The 21,933-nt window shown below is 36.4% G+C and overlaps 1 protein-coding gene across 2 annotated transcripts in view; it reads right to left on the minus strand.

Moving 5' to 3' along the window:
* SPAG16 (sperm associated antigen 16) overlaps positions 1-21,933 on the minus strand; it is a 420,853-nt gene that overhangs the window by 165,712 nt on the left and 233,208 nt on the right. The gene's annotated exons all lie outside the window — the stretch shown is intronic.

Genomic DNA, 21,933 nt, shown 5'->3' on the forward strand with positions numbered 1-21,933 from the left:
CCTTAGCAAGGTGAAAATGGACTAAAGTGATGGACCATGACAGCAGCAGAAGGGAAGGAAATGATTTGTACTTTGCCATCAAGAACATAAACACCCAGACCTGATGCAGTTGTCTGTCTCTCTCCTTGCCACTTCCATATCATTGCGTACTGATGAGCGAGCTCTGGCTCTCAAGATTTAATTTACCACTCTGGTAACTGACTGACTGATATTTCTAAGAACCTCCAACTGCTACATAAAATAAACTCATCTTTCCTTCCAGCTGAGATATAATTTCAGCAACACTGTCTTGTACACAAGCTATTTTTTGGTTGGAAAGGGGAACATTTTATTTAGATGGGGTTTTTCCACAAAAAAGAAGTTGATATGAAGGGTAGAGCGTCACCTTGTTTTTCATGGGAGCTCATATTTCTAACAAATGGGTCATCTACATTAGAATAGATCTGTAGCAATGTTCATTATCTTATGTTTTTTTCTCATTATGAACACATAGCCTTGTGGATATAAGCTTCACCATCTCTGAACATTTTAGTTCAGAACAGAGAGGGAATCATCTATGAACAGTACGTTAGGCACTTGCAGTACTCTTGTTGCTTACATCCAGAGACAAAGAAAGAGGTCCTGAATAAATGATGCCATGGTAGAAATACTGCTCAGTAGTTCAGTATTTTGCAGATTGCATCCTGAACCTCATCTCAGACACCAATTCCAACCCTCATCCTTTACCTGTGTTATTACTACTTTTTCAATGTAAACCATCAGTTAACACATTTTCTTGACTCGACTAATTATCCTCAGTGTTCTTTTTTTTTTATACAAAGTTGATTTCCTTCTCCTTAAATCCAGGTAAGGTAACAATGTCCATCAGTAAATCAGCCTTTATTCTACCTCACCAGGTTTTGATTTTTCTCAACAGGTTCAAACAAACATGGACAGACTATTATAGTTATAAAGAAGCACACCTATAACATGAATGTTGGCATTTAAATTAATCATACCATTATTGATATCTCTAGCTCAACAGTGATGGGAAGATTTTACTTGCTCAATTTTTAGAGACTTCTCTTTTGAGAATCACATTCCGGAATGGTTCATTCAAATTCAAAAGGGCTTGCAGTAAAACCACATTGAAAAAGGAAGATATGAAGCATTTCCACTTATATAAGACTTTGCTGAATATTAACAGGCTGCCGTCTCTACACTAATGTACAATACCAGCCAAATAATGCACTAGTTAGATATTTCATCAACTGTAAAATAATTGAAAAGAAAATACAGATAGTGGGTAGATTTCTGTTACCCTGTATACTTTCCTATCTGCACAGATCGAGTTAAAACTCAGGAAGGACAACAAGCTGGCACACCCTGATGGGAACATTTTACAATTGCCTGGTACATATTTATTGCTAAAGGCTATACAGGGCACAAAGCATTGGACAACCTGCAGTGCTCCACACCAACTTAGTACTCATTTCCAAAGACACCCAGCAAACCAGAGCGACAAGTAAGATTACCTGTTGCCAATTCTTTTGCTATTTAAAAGTGTTTAAAAAAAACCCAACCAACAGACAACACATGCTTACTAGCAATCCTATGAAAACAGGACAAGCACTGCCTCCTTTCTTGAATTTTTTTTTTCTTTTTTTTTTTTTTTTTTTAAAACATGTGGTTTCTATGTTCAGCTCCAGCTGGAAAAATTAGGGGGTGGGGGGTGATACCATTTCAATGATTAGTTAGCTAGTCATAGTTACTTATTTTATTGACATGTCATATTAAATCTTATTTCAAGCATGGTAATTAAAAGCACCTATATAGCCAATCGAAATTAATGAGATTCTTAGCACGTAATTCTGAGTCAGTGCCTCTACCAACCAGCTTTTTACATGCCTTCCAAAGGAATACATTAAATGCACAAACACTCTCAAACTGTACCATCTTTCCCAATAACTACTGTCTCAAATCATCCCATGAAACAAACACTAAACTAAACCCTTTCTCATGTCTAGTGAATAACATTCTTCTATGTGACCTGCAGTCACTAGCAGGTAAAATGTCAAAGTAAATTATACCAGAAAGTCACCTGCTATGAAGGTGGACACAACATTTCTGAGGAAGTTTTGTAAGGTCACACAACAGTCAGACTCCAGTCCTGTTATAGTGATATAATTGTAACAGTTAAAAGGAGAATACTTTTAACAAAAACAAATCCTATCACTTTCCTATTAAATGGCTTTATCTCAAAATGTGTTTAAATTAGGCATAGAACTTCTCCAGCAAAGATCAATGGACAAGTATAGCAAATGGGCTGGCTTAAGACATTAAAATGCCAGTTTGGTTTATGCTGTTATAAATGCATCCTATCATGTCTTTACATTTTATGACCTCTATTTTATTTCTAGGTAGCTTCACATATGACACATCCAATTATTCATGTCAAGAATGTAAAACTACCAGTATTTCAGTAAAAAGTGCCTACCATCATTTATGACAATGATTTTTTTTTTCTTGACCTATTATTTCACTAAATGTAACACATTTTATAAGACACTGACATGTGAGGACACTTCCTCTATAAAGTACATTTGTCTCTGAAAAGATATATGCCAGTCTGATGCTGTCAATATGAGCCACTTTGTTCAATTACTACTTATCTTCAAGAAAATGAAGCGCTCTTCCAATTGTGAACATTCATTTGTGCCCTCTTTCAAACTAGCGTTTGACACTGAAAATGCAGCGCTAAAGTACATGTTACTACTATATTTGTGAAAATGTAAACATTTCTTCTCCAGTATTTATAAATATTTAGAAAGAAAATATAAAATTAAATACTTCTCTGTGTAATTTATCTTCATACTTAGCACTCATGGAGCATTTTAATCTTTGCAATCTGAGTGCTCTGCAAAACAAAGAGCAATCCCCCAATTTAAAAGAAGCTGTAAGTCAGGGTTTCTTCAGCAAGGGCCAGTTTGCAGAGTTACTCCTGAGTTACTGAATCATGTGAAATCACTTTTTATTGTTGGTTTCAGATAATTTCAATTGTTACACTTTTTAAATTCACAGTGAGCAGAAGCAGGATTAAGTATTAAACCTTCCTGTTATCACTCACATCAGAGGCTGCTTTGAGCTCAGCCAGGTAAGGCTGGCTGAATCACACATGCACGTTGTGTAAGTCCTGCTCCCACTGAAAGCAACACAAGGTTTGCCACTGATGTCAGCAGGAGCAGGATTAGAGCCAGGTTTATCACCACAGGAGCCTGACCGCTCACACTCGCGTGGCGGGTACACCTGCCCTGATAGAGACCCAAACAAACCCCAGAAGCTGCGGTCTGGGGGTCAAGCCACCCAGCCCATGTGGTGGCTGTGGTCACATACACACCTCAGTCGGTTGACGACCATTACGTATACACTTCAGTCGAAAGGCAAGACCTTCAGCCAATGAAACACTTTGGTCGAAAGAAACTTCTCAACCGTTGACCATATATGACCACAGATCAGATTTGACTAGGGTATAAATACAACCCTGCCGGAGGACAAATTGAGCCAGCCTCCCTTGGAGCAGTGGGTCTGCAGCCGGGGACTCTCCTCTTGGGTTGGGACACCACCCAGGGTAATAACTCCTGCAGGTTGAGAGCCTGCATCTATACAGGTGAGCGACTCCGTATTTTTGATCCTCCTTTCTAAAGCTTAAGAATTCTGAAGTAAGTTGTGCAGTATTACTTTCCCTGTACATCACTGAAGCTGTGGTTTGCTAATGTTGTCGGAGTCCTAAATGATTTTGATTGAAGAATAAACTTTGTTGAGTTTAACACCTGTTTAACTTGACTGTGTGACCCTCCGTGACAACACTTTTGGTCTAGTGCACAGTAAATTGAGCATGTAAGAGGAAACTGATCTCTGAGGCGGTATGGACTTAACTGGTAAGTTCAAGGGTACGATTCTTTCCCTTCTCCGTCCTTTTCTTCCTCCTTCTGCCAAAAGCAAAGCAAAAGCTTAGCAACTAGGAAGGCTCAGCCAAGGAAGAAAGAACCCCAAACATGATATAAATGTTTCATTAATATTTTCTAGGTATATAAACAAACATTACTCATCTGACTCAGCCAGTTTACAAGTCTGCAATAAAATACTGTTACATCCGTTTCTTAGACCTCCTTGAGAAACATAAGAACTTAGGAGTCATACTCTTAAAACACGGAGGTTCTGAAATGGATCAAATTGCTTCTTTTAATTAAAAGGACATAAGTCAACTTTAATAGTTACATTTTCGTCTTGCTTGGTAAGTTTTGAAAGGCTGTTGCAGTTTATTTTTCAGAGTGCAAATTTCTTCTCTGAAATTTAGCAAAGTTCTTTTCCCCTTGCTTTTCAGGAGCTGAACTGAGCATGGCAGCTTTCCTTTAACACCAATTTATAAAGACTCAAGAAAACCGTCACCAGTCCTGCTTCAGTTCCTGGTGAAATCAGTAATAAAAACTACAGTGATTTAGTAGGTGAACAGATACTACCCTGCTGCAAGTGGGAACCATAATTACAGTCCTCTGCTTGTATAAGGAACACCTTGCACACACAGGGCAGGCTTTTGTGCTCACACAGGATGCAACTACACCTTCAGGTAAGCCCCCAGTCCGGACTGAATTTGTCTAACATACATGGCAAGCCCTCCCTTTTAGCAAAACCCTAGGAGAAAACTGAAAGGCAACGTCTGAGCACGACTGGCCCTTAACTTTGGACTCTCATATGAGGTCTGAGCACACTGAGTGCTCCCCAGCCCAGTCTAGTCCCACGTATTTTGGGTTTCAATCTTGCAAGCACCACGTAAGTGTTAAAACCTACCTACAGCAGGAATGTGGGCCAAAAGCAAGTCCATCATAGTGTACACATAAGCTTGTCTGTAAAACTTTCCTCTAACTCAAAACACAAATACGAGCTTCTCTTATTCTGTGGTGCCACCTTCACTAGCGGTGCACAGCCTTGCTACCATTTATGCATTTGCTTGCTGTTAACAAGCTACTCAGTCAACAACAACACCCAAACAGAACAGGAAAGCTATTATGTTGTGTTGTGTTGGAAATTTCTTTCATCTCCAGGGACCTTGCCTCCTTACATATTTTGCTGTTCTAAAAATTACTTTGTCCTATTTCTATAACTTGAAAGAGCCTTCTTGGCAAACAATACCCAGAAAGGGAAAATTGAACATACCTGAGAACACAAAAAATACAAAAAAGCACATGCAGAACAGAAAAAGAGGGCAATGCATTACATTAAATGAAGCCTAATAGCTTGAACTTCAGATTCAGCAAGGTCTAATAGTGAGGGACATTTGGTCAAAACTCCCCTAATAAATTTATAATTACCCAGCAGAAAGCAATACTCCAGTCAGATTTCTATTCTGCACTGAAATTAGGTAACAGCCAAATAATCACAGTCCTTGAAATAGTGTTCTATAAATGCAAGAGAAAGAGGTTGCAAAACTTCATGCCTTACCTTTGGGATTAGAATGCTTATTTGTCTCAATTCCTTGTAATTTATGTAACAGAATATGTCTTAGTGGAAAAGCAGCCAATTACAACACCGTACTTATTTTTCTGGAAGAGCTCTACTATACGTGTTTTAGTAGAAGCTGTGTATTTATTGAGTGTGTGGAAACTTCCACTACTAGTGAGATACTGATCAGCTTACTAAAACATATCACTGAGAAAAAAATACTCTCAGACAAAAAAGCACAAAGCCAAAGTTTTAAGGACACACTGGTTGCTATGGTGTTGAACACAGACTTGACTGCCTGATGCTAGTCTGAGAAATGATACAAACCCTTATTTTCTGCCATTGATTATCAAGCATGTTTCTGCATAGAGCGCACACAGATAGTGGTTGGCTGGGTTTTACAGAATAAAAGACTTTCACAGGTACCACGTTTGGTTAGAGCTATCTAGCAAAAGTAGCCAAAAATAAATATAAGTAATTACATTATGTTCTTTGAGTGATTTGAATACTACTCAAACCCAGGATCTATTTTGATAAACATTGAGAATAATAAATATGATTGACACTAGCTTTATATGTTTTTTAGGAGTGAAAAGTGAAAATTACTGAATTAATAATATTCTACTTGGGCTTTCACTAGAAGGTGTGAAAAACTAACAGTGTATGCTAATAATCTATCTTCTTTTTTATTGGCTTGAAACATGAATAATGAGAATCTGCTCATTATTATACTGAAGATTTAGTCTCTTAACATCTTACATTTCTTTGAACAACTGAAGCGTTGTGTAAGCAATATTATTATTTGTATTATTTTCTGCTTCCAGATAGAGGGTTTTCAGTGTGAAGCTTAACTTTTTTTAAAAGGAAAGATAAAAAAATAAGGCATAATATCTCTGCTTAAGAATGGTTTACAGTCATTTTGTTCTAACTTTCCCCGTTAACAGTATGATTTTATATCAATATAATTAAACCTATATAATCACAGTGCACACCCAAAATAAGTGTCATTGTATGAGAAGAACAGTATCCACAATTACAAGATCAGACTGATTTCTAAAGCAATATAGTGACACTGTAGAGTCCTTTACAGATGCGATCTGGAACTAAGCACATCTTTAAATGTAAGTATTTTCTTAAACGTTCAGCTGAACAAGGACCAAAAGACACATCACTTTGCCAAACTTTGCCTAAAAATAGCTACAGAAATTAGTACTTCCATAGCTATGTCAGAGACGCCAACAAGCGATCATCATGAATCAAAAGAACCATTTTTTCACGTGTAGCTGCTCTGGACTGAGTCACAGTAGCAAGGGAGGCCAGAGAAGCCTGAACACCTCGGCAGCACACCACGTCCACCCTAACAGCAGAAAAAGGGTTGCAGTTGCCAGGTCTGTCTTCAGGAGGGCAAGGAATACTTCTATAACATTTCAGTCGGTTCCAAGAGGACAACTGCTGAGATTAAAAGTTTTGCAATACAGCACGTACATTTTCATACCAGATTGTAATATATTCTTCATTACCTTTTACTATGTAGGCTTGGTTGAATTCTGTACCTTGTCAAGGTATCTTTAAAATCTCACTAGTCAACACCTAATCGTTGGCAGCACTGGGCATTTTTCAGCTCATGGCAACAGCTGTTGCAAAAGCTCACTTTCCATTGAAATTGGGCTCCAAATCAACTTTGGTAATTTATTTCAGCTACTTTAGTTTCAACAGAAGTATGTTACTTATAATCCAAATTTTTCAGAAGTGAGATGCATTTTTATATGCTTCAACTTTGGATTATTTTGCATTTGAAAAGGGCCATATTTTCCCAAGGTTAGAACCAGGTCAATAAAAATGATTTTGAAAGTCATGGCACAGGAACAATATTTAGGCATTTTTATCCAAAATCTAGATCTTAATAAGTGCCCTTTTCAAGGACCATCTTGGTCATATACAGAACCTTGGTCTTGCTTGTAAAGATCAGTAAAAGACCGATGTCTGGGAATGGTCCAAAGTATTTTTATCGCGGCATTATTTAGCAAGTTGTAACCTATCTCATCCCTGAACTCACTCAGAAACAATAAATTTGTTAACACTACTCTAAGGAACTCAACTTAGCAGGCATTCCCAGGACATCTGTAACATATACCTGTAACATCCCAGAACATCTGTAACATCCCATTACATGGGATTTGGACCCCACATAAACTGTATTGGTACCCACTCCTAACATGATGCAGGAGCGCACACCCTAGATTCCTCGATCAAATTTCAAAATCTAGGTTTAGTTCTTCCCTCTGCCTCAGGCAAGTCAATAGCCATGCATTAAACCATCCGTTCACGGCTATAACTTTCTAACTGTTTCATTGAGTCTGACTATGTGCAGAAAATAAATTCAGTCAGCTGAAGAAAAAAATTTCTGCAGACCAATGGTCACAGCACTCAGAATGACAAGATCTGAAGCGGTTCCCCTCCAAGGTCAGCTCTTGTATTTCATAGTTATTGAATAAATTGCCATTTCAGTCCTTAGGACAGGAACTAGAACACAGTCTTCTCCTCCTCTGAGATGGCTGGCTCTCCCTTGCAATACATGGAAAGCATAACCATCTATCCCAGAATTATTGACATCAATCGAGGAGCAAGGTGCACACAGGTTCAGAAAGGTACATGGTGATGCTTATATTATTTTTTGACTCTAACCCTTGCTCAGCACTTTCTGCAAATCAAGCTTCCTTAAAGGATTTTTTTGTTTGGCAGTTAAAAGATGGGAGCACCAGAAACCACTTATTGAAAACCATAGCCTTATTTTATTAAACAATTATCTCCTACTCCCTCTAGGCATATGGGTACTAGATAATCAGATAAGTGCAATCTCACTAATAATAAAATAGATCTAAACCATTTAAGCCGACATTAAACACTGCAGAACTAGTACGAGCATGTTTTCTGCTCAGCAGTTCTGCAGCCAAATAAGCAAAGTCTTGCTCTCTGGTGACAGTGGGTTATCCTCAATTATCATATCAGCTGACATCAGCATTGAACTGATGTCCTGTTTTTGCAGTCAATACGGAAGTTGCCTTTTTTTTTTTTTTTTTAAATAAAAAACTTTACACGTAAAACTTCTGCCTTTTCTGCCTAACCCTGAACAACTAAACCCAGGTGTGTCTTAATTCATGCAAGAACTTACTGCTGTTGATTTTGAAAGATAACAGTATAGATGTAGTTTGATGGATCACTGGCAAGTGATTTAATTTTGTGAGTGTGTATATTAATACTTAGGTTAGACCTGTTCTATTCAAAGAGGTTATTGTACAGTTTTAGGCTTCTGCTGTTCAAATAAAATATTGGGGAAAAGGTGAACCGTCTAAACTCAACATTCAGATCTCCTTTACAGTGCGTCTCAAGCACCCTGAAGAGTTTCTTTGCCATTTCATCCTCTTCCTTTTCATCATTTATTTCGCTCTTCTACTTGATTGTGTTAATAGATAAAGAATATAGCATTATATGCACAACTACTGACTGGTCACACATAACACAGAAAATGAGAAATGTGACAATGAAAAATACAATTTGAAAAATCTTTACACCAGAAGACCAGATAAACTTACTATGCTATACTGGAATGCACATTTTCTGTTGAATTCTGGTATCTTACTGTGAGGCTGATCTGATCTATTGCTTCTAAAAAGTCACTGATGAATGTAATAAATAATTGCTTTTTATAGGATTTTAAGTCTGTAACAGTATATATCAGCACATTTTTTAAAAATGCTACTCCTGTAACACTTAAGTCTAAAATACCTTGCCAAGCCTACTCTGAGTTCATCCTGTAGAGATCCATCATACCATATTCTCCATAACTTTATACATTTAGGATGAGATTTCCAAACTTCCCTGACAATGCAGAGTCTCAGATTCATATAGCTTTTGAGTGCCTAAATAATCAATTAGATCCTTAATGGGATTTTCAAAAGTGACAATGTGCCCGCTCCAAAAGATTTTCAATCAACCCTTCAGGCACTTTTAAAGATCCAACTCTTCGTGCATACTACATGAAGGGAGCCCACCCTCTAACATCTGCTTACGTGAGAACTTTGTTATTTGATTTTACTAGAATTAGGCAGAAGCTGAGAAGGAGAAGACTTGTCTCACTGAAGAACAAGAAGTGATTCTCTCAGGCTTCTGTTTGCTAAGAGTCAACATTAAACTGCATGAAGGATGAGCTAGGTTTTCACTGTTTCTGAAACAAAGTTCTTGCCTTCCTTCTAAAAAAAAAAAATCAACTGTTGTAAAACTACTGACAAAAGGGAAAAACTGAAACAAGAACTATATAGGAGAGCAGCAGAAAAAAAATCTAGAGAAGTCAACCACATTCACACAATTTTTATAAAACTGACTTAATTCAGTGATCAGCCCTCAAAAAAAAACCAAACCCCAAACCAACCCCCAAACCAAACAAAAAACCCCTCCACCATTAATTTACCTCAGAATCCATTTGTTGGTCTAGATTTACAGTGATGAAATTCCACATAGGATAGAGAAAGCAGTACCAGAACTTTATAATTTATTTTCGCCAGTTTCTTAATTTATTTTTTTATATGAGATTAGACTGACATCTCTATATCTTAAACCCAACCCATATTCAGGAAGACTCATGTAAGCAACACAGGTAACTTACACTGTTCAATGCACACGTAAAGGGACTTCTGCAAGCTGTGTTCCCTGAACGTGGCATACAAATCAATAAGGCACCAAAAACTATACACACACCATGAATGATTCTACTAGAAGCTGTCCTACCATTTTCTGATACATAAAAAGAAAATGCCTTTATCAAAAAAGTTAGATGAAGAAAAACCTACAGTCTCAAATTCAAAAATGCAATGACAAGTGAACGTTAGTGGCCCCTTTTTGTTTATTACTAAATTGTAAACGTGGAACTTTAGTCCTTCTCATTTTTCAAATAAAAAACTATTTTACTAAAACAAAAAAAAAGAACAGTCAGTTGCAATAGTGCAGAGAACCGTGACAGCCTGGGCCAGTACTGTGGTATTGTAAATTAGTATGCAGTTACACAGAATATTAATGGATGGGTAGTATGCAGTTACACAGAATATTAATGGATGGGTTTAAACTACAGAGTGCAGACTCACTGCATAAAAAGCAGTGTTACTCTTGTCATATGTTAGTTTATTTTCCTCCATATTTTAAATTTACTGAAATTCCTTTAGATCTATTAAATGAGCAAATCCTTTTTGAAAACTGTACAACATGGCTGAAATGCAATAAATATAAGCACTTTAATATTTAAGTGAGGAAAATTAATTTCAGTGTGTTTTCAAATTGGTTTTCTTCAGTGCAGTTTCTTTATTTGTCCAAACAAAATGGATTTGAGTGGGTGGCAGCTTTAAGGAGATGTGCAGCACTATTCAATGGCTTTGTGAACTTGGGAAGATATGAATAATGGATTTGCTGTGCTCTTAGACACGGAGCCACAACAAAAACAATATCATTCTAGGTTCTCTAATAAGCAGCTGCTGGAGTAAGGAATAAAAAGTCTGGCCTACTGATTTAAGCTACAGGTGCTAGCATTTTTGTTCAGATCATTATAGCAAACTGGGACTGGCCCTGTGTTTTCAGCAGGAAAAATACTCAAACACAGAGTGTGAAGGGCTAAATTCCCAAGGTTACCTCCCACCACTCTGATTTGCTGCCTTCTTCTTACGTGTCCATTTTTATATTGTACAGCACCCCCACTCCCCCCAAACAGAGCTGGAAAAGGGCTGTATTTCCCTCTGTCAACAGCTGGAGGACAAGGTTAACTTGAAACACATGCACAAAATAATAAGAGTACTGGCTTAGTTTTCTCCTTTTATAGATCTGAACAAATATCCCCCTTCTCAAAGAGAGAGAGTGCTTTGCTTTATTTAGTAATTAGTTTAAAATACTTAAATTTCATAAGCAAGTAACTCTTAAGCACAAATGGAAACAACATCCAACTGTTTTCAATATCGACAGATTTGACCAAAATAAATTTGAGAAGTGTACTTCTTGGTCCTTTTGATAAGAATCTGGCCTCAGTCTGACAGAAAATCAGAACAGTTTGGGACATCTAATCCATTCCTAACAGTGTGCAAGTTTTCAATGCTTGACACCACAAGACTGGAAAATGTAGCAACTTCTCTGAGGACTGGACAATTCAGAACAGGAGAAGGTAGGATATCTACCTATTGAGGTAGAAGGATCTTATCCTCATTTTCTTCCCAAACTTGCAAATGCAAAAACTGTTCACTTTACACGCATAGACACATAAAGTAGTTCCTCATATTAGTATGTCTAAAAGTGTATTGAAGAGAAGCTCAGTAATCAGGATCTCAAATTCTGGTCCCAAAAGCCAAACTGGTGTATCTGATAACCAACAAATCGGTAGTTGCCAAGATTTTAATATTGGCACTGTAATTCTAGAAGTTGTGACATCTTCTTATCTTGTCGGTAAATATATCTCCAGCAAGTCACTACTAAAATCTTAGTTGCACATAGCAAAGCTTAGTTTATACTATAGTTGTACGTGCTGAATACGTAATCAAAGTATTGTCAAGCCACAAACAATAACCTGATAAGGATTACTTAAAAAGGTTGACAGAATTAGTTTTTCGTCAACCCCCAGTGTTAGCTGTTTACTTCACACCTAGTATTGCATACTGCATCCTCAAGCCCTTATTTTCATCTTAACCTTCCAAACACAGTTAGCTCAGACCTATATTACTATGAAACAAATTCTGATATGAAAAAAATCTATGAAAAGGGCTTTTTAATCAGCAGAACATAACTGCAGAAGATCACATATAGTATTTTTATTTTTTTCTTAGAACTCCAGAGGAGAGATACTTGTATAACTTCAACTATGCTCACACTGTGCAGCTAACTGGCATGCCCTTTATGCAACAGAAATAGTCCATGACTATCTGCTCTGTATTAAATAATTCACACTTTTTTTTTGACATTTTACTGCATTCTCAATATTAAGACTCCATTATCTACAATTTTTGTTTTGGTGACAGAAATATGTTTGAAAGAGATACTAAAATATAAAGAAATTCATTGGTTTTGCATCAACTGGATAATTCCAATACATATTTAATAGGTTTCCCACAGACACACATGCCTTTGCAGGCTCTGAGTTCAGTAAATAGATGCATAAAAATAGTCTTTCAGATGGTGAACTGATTCCTAGCTGGGAAAGATACTGGCTGGTCTAGAAAAAGATTTTTGCATGATTTTGTGTCTCAATTCACATCAGAAAATCTACTCTGAATATTGGAAGTGCAGAAGGGAAATTGCCAACATTTTTGTTTTCTTCATCCTGATCTTCACCTCCATTAAGGCATCCTCCCCCTTATTTTCATAAGAAGCATCACACTGGCTATGTAAATAGTTCAAAGACTTAACCACTTGTATCACGTGGATATAAGCTTTACAGCTTTCAAAGTCTACTCTGAAGATTCCAAGATCTGGCTCAAAGAAAAATCTGCACAGGGTACCAAAAAAAAATTGTATTATATGTATGGAGTGCTACCATTTAGGGAAATTTAAGATTTAGGACAGAAATGAGCCCCAAGTTTTTGAAAACTGTCACTGAGAAAAGAAACCACTGTTGGGCTGAAAATGATATTCATTCAGATTTTAAGAAGGTACAAACACAATTCATTGTCTTCCAACTTCAGCATGACGCAGGAGACACTTTTTATATGTAAGAAGTCATTGTTTAAGGATTAAGATGTGACTTGTGTTTGTATTCCAGCTGAGGCTAATCAAAGACAAATTTAGTTTGCTTTAACAGGATACACATGGTAGACCACTAGAGTTCCAGCATTTGGGAGAGAAAATAATCTGGCAATACAAGATTTTGTGTAAAGTCTGAACCCCAAAAGCATCAAACACACACACACACATCTCTGAAGACTGCCTGAGCCAAAGGACAAGAATTCAAACAACAGGAATTTATATGTATAAAGGCATCCATTACAGCAGACTTTCAATTTGAAATCAAATGACCAACTCATCTAATTTAAAACTAGAAGACATTAGCAGCTAAAAATAATTCAACATGAAGGTGGATATGCCTATCAAAGTACTGCTGCTTATCAAACAGTAAGATGTATTCTTGTTCTTTTTAATTCACTGGAGATACAAGCAGGGAAACAACCTACAATTACTTGCACTGGAGCTAACTGTGATTTGAGGTAACAGTACTCCACTTTAACATGTATCACAGACTATACGTTTAATATTTGCACTAACTGGTACTGACAGGATATGGTTGTGATGATTGAAATACATCATTTTAATGAACTGCTGTCTTCATTGAATTCTGTAACAATATCTGACAGCTTTCACTGCTGTATGAATTACTCTGTTGGTACAATTCATTTTTGTTTTGGTTGAGATATTGTAAGACAATATTTCTAGGAAAACAGGTTAGGTAAAGAAAAGACTGCCAGTAATCAGCAAATGTAACATGAGGGAGAAAGAAAACAACTGGATAATGAGCCTGGATACATAGTGAAAAACTATACTATGACTTAAAATGTGCTGAACGTCTGCGGTGCTGATCGTTTGCATTTGAATACCAAACCTGAATGTAGGACAATGGAAACACCTTGTCAAGATCTGAACACTATTTTGCAGAAGCCACAGTTATAATACCTGCACACTTGCAAATAAGACAAGGAATTCAACTTGCACATTGTCAAAGAGAGAAAGAAACCCCAACCTGAGTACAGTATACACGATTGAAGTGGACCGAGTTTTCTGGACCTGCCAGCTGGTTTGGTTAGTATTTGGTGGAAGGAAGGCTAAGTATTACCTTCATAATTCCTCCTGCTCTTGAACTAGCTGTCAGGGAATCTAGGAGGCATTTTGACAAATAAGGTAAACCAAGTAGAAAGGTGTCCAACTTACAGAAGATCACATTACCCTAGCAGTTCAAACAAATAAAGCATTCTGCTGTCCAACAGGAATCTCTAAGCCAGCTATACACAATTTAGGAAATTTGTGCATCCCTGGGCTGACAGAGGGCAACTGGAACATACAGAAACCCCAACCACATCTAATAAGTTTTTCCAACCCATATTGGATGCTGAAATAATGGGAGCGAGGAAGCTGTTGAGATAAGAAAAGGATACATCCTTTTATGCAAATCAAATGCAACTTTCTGTGCTATCTTTCCATAAAGAAGAAGGAAATCTTATGTAGTTAACTGATTGTAGAGTTCAGACAAGCCTACTAGAAATATTTGCAGAGATGAGAACTCAGACATTTTAGAAAGCAGCTCCATTCACCACACCCTAGTTTAAAAAAACAAAGTAGTAATTTGATTTTTTTCCCTCCCTCCATTAATCAAAAACAGTGCTGTACATTTCAAGACCAGTAACAGAAACCAGAAAGCAAAGCTCTTACATTTCTGTCTTTTCAATGCTTTAGAAAAAAACCTCAAAATATTTTTGATATTTAAAAAAATAGCCATTTTAACTACTAAGAAATTCAAATACACTTCTTATGTACAAGCTAAATTGTCATAGACAGTTCCAGTAAAAACCACAGAGAACAATCATTTAACTAGGCCTGTATCCAACCACCACCAATACAAATATTTCAGTGGAAGCTACACAATTTGTGTCATGTTTATCAGTGTAATTTCACAGAGACATATTTCTACTGTGTCCCAAACGGTGATTAGTTTATGTCACAAAGTGTGAAAGCTGACAGTCTTTGCAATATTGCTAACAGCATATGCACTTAATTTCTCTAAGTATATGTGTGCTTTGAATATTGCTTTGCAACTGCAAACAAGTCCATCATTGCTTTATCAGTGCATCCTAATCATATAAACATATGTTTCTCATGAATCTACATTACTACTGAAAATTCAATTCTGATTTTCTTTCTTCTCACCCTGTAGGAACATTTGAAGACACTTCATTTTGGCATTTTTTTAATATTAGCAAGGAATGGAAAGTTAGGTTTTTAATGTTGGCTTCAGTAGTAACCCACTATATGGCCTTGAGTAAAGCACTTCACCTCTTTGCTTAGTTTCACCAAATGTAAATTATTTTATCACTTGCCCAGTTTAGGCATTCAGTGGGAATTAGGTAAGACTCATCTGGTTTTTTGGACTTGCAAATACACGACCATATTAAACATGTCTCATTATTAATGCCTGTGTCTTGTACTAAATCTGTAAGGTGATTTAAATAAGTTTACAATATGGAGTTCAAGCTATACTTCTTGATTAAGTTTTGTCCTTCAAGATCCATCTTTTTCAGTATTATGAAGATTAAGCCGTATTTTCCCCTTAACCGAACAGCTATGCTTTGGATATCATTTTCTCCCCGATAATTCACATCTTCAAATTGATTTTTACAATTGGCTCTCTGGGAATTCTAACAACCAGGTTTTAGACTTTCTTGGTCCTGAAAAATGTGTTATGGAACTCTAGCATAATTATAAATTTGGAGACCTGGGCATAGGCCTCATTTTGATTTGAGGGATTAATAGCAGGTTGTCTCTCCAGTACTCCTCAGAGGATTCCAAAGGGAATTCTCCTTTATCAAAATGGCAAGCATTTCCTGATGTGCTGTCAGGACAGACATTACAAACTACCCAAAGATGGTCCTTCCACATTTCCTCTGAGTTCTTCTACCTACCTTCTAATTTCCTGGAGGACATTTGTCTTTTCTGAAAATAGATTAGCTTCACTTTTACTGGAATCAATTAAACATGGTATCTGGCCAGAAGAGCTTGTGGCTTCTGTCCCACTGAAAAGCGAGTCAGGTAAGTGTCATCTGAAAAGGGGTATTTTGACAAGGTGACACGCCCTCATTCTGATTCAAAATGTGAAAGTAGGTTGCATTTTGAAACTAGACAATCTTTATGACTTTGTTCAAAGGAGAGTCCTGATACAGATACATTTGGTGTGGCAAAAAATAACTACAAATCCTATAGTAAATATTTCATTTAAAAGCTGTCCATTACCTAAGGGAAAAGGAAGAAAAAGAAACAGAGTATGAATGTAAAAGATGCCAGGAGAAGTTAGGCTAAACTCTGTGCCTTTTCACATTGCCCTAATGGTACAAAGGAACTACTTTGAGTAGCTGACTTGGCAATTCAAGCAACATTAACTAAGTTCTTCATTAAGACTAAAGCAAAAAAACCCCAACCAAACAAACAAAAAAAACCCCACCCCCAAAACCCCAACCAAAACTATAACAGCAGTTTAAAATCAACTTAATCTCTTGCACTGCATACTGTCAAGATATGTTACTAATAAAAAATGTGCAGTATCATCATTGCATGGTATCATTCCAAAGAAAGCTATAGTTGATTAGGGGCTTCTAATAAAACAAAATCCATCCCTGCTTTATTTCTTTAAAATGTATACTAACCCAAAATTTCTCCAAATTAAAAAGCTTCTTAGGAGAAGAAACAAAACTATAATCAGCAGTTATCAACTGGAGAGAAGATATAAAAGAAGCTAAGAATCTTAATGTAGGCTTAAGAACAAAAGAAGGAATTATTTAAATAAACTAGCAAATAATTTATGTCAAATACATCTGACACTAGGTAAAGAAGTGAAAATTCCCGGTCCTGTTGTAGAAAAGCAAAAGGTGTCAACAATTATTTTTGTGTATATTTGGAAATAAGTAAAAGAATATATTAATACTTTAGTAACAAGGTACTATATTAGTGGTTGTACAGGATAATTAACAGTGATCACAATAGATTACTTACTTAATTTGCACCTGAACAAATGCACCAAAGGATGCTTATAATGACTGAGGATTGATGTAAACAATTACATTTTTTAGAATTTTAAAATTAAATTTTGATTATGGGAAAAATGTCAGAGAGCTAGATGAAAGTTACTGTGTTAAATGAAAAGGAAAACAAGTAAGTGATGGATTAAAAAACAGGAAACAAAACAGCAATGGCTCCAATTTGCAAACATTTATTCACCCTGAGGTCTGCTGCAGGACAGTACAGAATTGCATTTCTCTGTGGCCTAATGTCACCATATTTTGCACTATTGAAAGAAACCAGAGAAAAATGGAGAATTGGTCCAATGACTATGTAATGCATAAACTGGAGAAAAAAAAATTCTGAATGTTCTGACTTTGGTGCAAATAATTTCTCAAGCTTAAAGTATAAATAACAATGTTTACATTAACATACAGTCTACAGCATATGTTTCCAAAACTAAATAACCGTCTGTGTTTACATGAGATATATGATGTTCAGTTTGATTTGCATATCAGACATCAGGCTGTAAATCTCTGATGATATTTACAGTTGGATAATTGAAATTAATCCTGTCAAAATGATTTTGACAGTCCTGAATTTATGGTCTGAGAAAACAATTCTGGAACTGTTTGCCGAGCTATTAACATGGCTGGCTATATATTTTCAATCCGAGCTATGCTGCTGAATAAAAACCTGTTCACAGATTATAAGCCTCTTCCTTTCTTCCCCCACTTTGTGTTCAAGTTGCTTCCTCTAATAATTAAGAAGATGGGATAACCTTGAAGACAGCAGATATGCCTGTGCTCTGCTCTGCTGGTTTTGTTTGGGGGTTTTTGTTGTTTTTTTTATTTTTCTAACCATGGCAGGTACATTAGTTGTCTTTCTTCCCTGCCCACCCTCCCCCCCTTCCCCGATGTTATGCCATATTCTTTTTAATTTCCTTTAAAAGCAGCCAATTTTCCTAGCAGAAAGCATCAAGAAATTCCAACACCAGAACTCATAGACTCCCTCCAATCTTTCAGTAACTTGGATCATGGTTGCATCTCAGCATGTGTCTGTGTCTTCAGGGAAGAAGAAGGGTGCTTGGATTTTTGTTTGTTTATTTTCTGTTTTGTTTTTTTAAACTCAGATCGTATCTTTAAATAGAAGGCACATGAGTTGTCAAGGAGAAGAACATTGTTAACTACAAAGCTACCTCATATTATCCTCCTGGTAGGAATGCCATTTGTGCCTAGATATGACAGCAACTTCCAACATACACAAAAGAAAAATGCTTGTGAATAATATCCATCGAAAAAAAAATATTCAGCAGTAGTTTCACCTTCTAATAAAAAAAATTCAAACAATTAGCAGGCTGAATTTTCTTATCATTGGCAAAGAATTACATAATTTATTAAAACTGATGGCAACCTTTTCCTATTTAAGAGACATTGCACCTCGTGCTCTTTGGACTCCAGTAATGGACTTGATAATTGTGGAAGTTGCACCTTGGGTTGTGGTGCTAAAAGACAGCAAACAGCCTCCCCACTTTCTTGATACCAGGTTTCCAACCACAGAGAACTCTGTTGTAGGTATTTCAAAAGCCAGTTTTATCTGTAAAAAAGTATGTTTCTAATACATAAAAGCAGCTTTTTGAAGTCTGGAAATACAAAGATGACTGCCACCCAGAAACGTATATATTTATATTTGTAGCATTTATTTACAACCGATCTCTTTTAGAAAGGTGGCAGTGATAGCTTGGATATTCATCTTGCTTTCTTTTTCCCTCCTACAATATGCTGCTTTCCAGGACCATTCGATTTGAAAGCAGGCATCCATCCAAATACGTAATATTAAGGAAGACAGACAGGTCTCATTTATAAAATGTTAATTCCTTATTAGTGGAAGGAATAAATCACTAGATTAAGCTGAATAACTGTGATCACTGATTATTATTCTACCACAAATATGTTATCTTGTGCTCTGTCCCCTGTTCAGAGCTTGTGTCAACTGGCAAGACAGCTGGAGAGGGATAAGTCTAAAGATGACAACTAGATAAGCACATATTCTGTGAGGATGGGAAGAAAAAAAAAACTTTCTAAGCATTGAAACCCCTTGTGGAAAGCCTGCTCCACCTTCCCGTTTTGTTGCACACACCCAGACTATAAAGGAGTCCGAAGGAGGTTACATATTTATGCGGTACCTAGCACAGCTGCCTTCAGTCATATCAGAGAACTCCAGGCACATAACAAATTTACAGGTGACACTCTGGGAAACATCCAGGACTCATGTTGCCAAACTCAGCCAATTAGCTTGGCAATTAGTACTGCCAAGCCAAAATATACTGCAAGTTCTTTTGTATAGCATTACTGTATTTAAGCATCAGCAAGTTAACAATCCATACTGGAAACTACCAGCTTGATTAATCTGTCAATAGTTTTCCCTTATTTCCACATCTTGCCATATATTCTGCATGGGTTAATTTTTCACTTGAATTACTCAACACAGGCATAAGGATCAATTGCAGCTGAATGCTCTGCAGAGTTAGGTCTTCAAGTGGGATGTCTTAAGCTTGAAACAGTCATGTCTTGTCATCAAATCCCTTTTTACAGAAGCTCTTCAAGAGCATCTAATTTTTCCACGGTACCCATTTTATACTAAGTGCATACACAACATACACTTCTACAGCTCATCTTACAAATTCATTTAAACAGACTAGCTAAACAGAAGTCAATTGTCTTTTGGACTTAGGTAATGTAACGTAAATGAACACATGGGCCTTTATTGTGAACAGACTGGAAGTCCACCAGTGAGGTCTCCAAGTGAGGCTTTTTTATTTCATACTCTGAATACTCCTATTTTAAGCATACTATGCCACATTTTTATGCCACCTCCTGCTCCCTTTAGCCACTGAAATTTTTGCATGACTTAAGGTTTCAATAATTATATGCTGATAACTAGCCTTTCACATCATGGCTGTGCTCCTTACTCTCTTATTTTCAAATGCAAAATGCACATCAGATATACTGAAGGTAGAAATGCGAGTGGGAAATGAGTGTGAGTGGGAGGCATGGGTTGGTGATGAAGATTTGCTTTGATTCCTCTGACTACAAAAGCTTCCTCGGTAGAGAAGATATTTTAAAGTGTCTAAACAAAACCTTTGTCTATGCAAATTCAAAACCATTCTGACATAAAATTAAAGCTATTCTTAGTATTATTTCTTAAAGGTCATGAATATGCCATAAAGGATGATCAAAGTATTAAAATCCTACAAGTTAAGAAAAGATGCAACAATACAATAGATTTCCGGTGTTTTCATTTCTAAGCAAAGCACTGACCATTAATTCTTATTACTGATAGTAATGGTGGAAGCATCATCTGTTATCAGAACTGGCTGACAATTTCTGTTATAAAGCCCACTTCTCAGTTATCTTGAACTTTGCCAAACTTTAACTGCTTTGCCTATGATTTTATAAAAATTGAATATTTGTTTCAAGCTTTAGTTTTAAGTAGCTGCTCTCAGCTTAGCCAAAATAATTTGGAATAATTCATGAAAGGATATGTTGCTTATCCCATTTTGAAAACAATGTTTTTATTATTATTTAATGTTTCCTCAATTCACGATTTGAAAGCAAGACTGAAAATCTGATACTGACAGAGTTTTAATTAGCTCTCAAGAAAATCTGGCTGAATTACAACATTTTGAAAAATCTCAACTCATATATGCTTATCAGAGAAGTACTTCACTTTTACAACAAACCCCTCAACACTCCTGCTTCACCAAGCACACTCCTAAAATAGGTCTCTAGGTCTCAAGAGCAGGGCTTGGTGCAGTTGCAGCAGACTGGGAGTGATCTAGGCAAAAGGAATGAAAGAAGAAAGTCTCCCTTGCTTTTTCGGTGAAGCTTCTTTCCCTGCAGTGGCCAACAAGCTTGAAAGAGTATTTCACCTCATTCAAATGCAAAGGAAGAAAAAGATGAGAGGAAATTGAAAAATCCATTAGGACTGGATAATAAAGAACCAGGGAGAACACCTATAAGACTGGAGACTTGTCTGTGGACTGATGACATTCAGCTGTTAAAAATCAGACCTAGTACAGTACAGTGGTGTCAGTAACACTACTCCTAAGTCTTTCAGGAGTCTAGAAGGAACAGTTTGGGAAAAAAAAAAAAAAATTAGATCCATTCCATTCCTTTAAGGTGTAAATTAATCAAAATATGTCACCTCAAATATAACTGAAGAAAGTTGAGGAACTAATAATTAATTGGTAAGCAGGAATATACTAATATTCTAGAAGAACCTTCATAAAAACGCGTTTGCCTGGATAATAAAGAAAATGAAGAGGTATACATTGATTTATTAATCAGGAGTCACCTTGCCAAAACATATATAATGAATAAAATAAATTTCTACTTGTCCAACCTTAAATTAAAGTGTGTTGCATCCTCATGAGCTAGAAATACTATATAGAAAACTTACTTAAATTTTTGTTCAGTTACTTATTTAAATTACATATTGAAGTTCCACAAAGCTCTGACCTTAAAAAAAAACCAACACCACAGAATAACAGATGCCAAATAAAAGCAAATACTTTTTTTTTTTGGCACTATATTAAATTAAGTCCTTCCCAGCTTCCTATTTAGTAAAGCCTTTATCTAGTAAATCACATCAAAGCCTGTTTTTTTCACCAAT

This window comes from Aquila chrysaetos, chromosome 6, assembly GCF_900496995.4.
Source record: "Aquila chrysaetos chrysaetos chromosome 6, bAquChr1.4, whole genome shotgun sequence".
In the NCBI taxonomy this organism is placed as follows: domain Eukaryota; kingdom Metazoa; phylum Chordata; class Aves; order Accipitriformes; family Accipitridae; genus Aquila; species Aquila chrysaetos.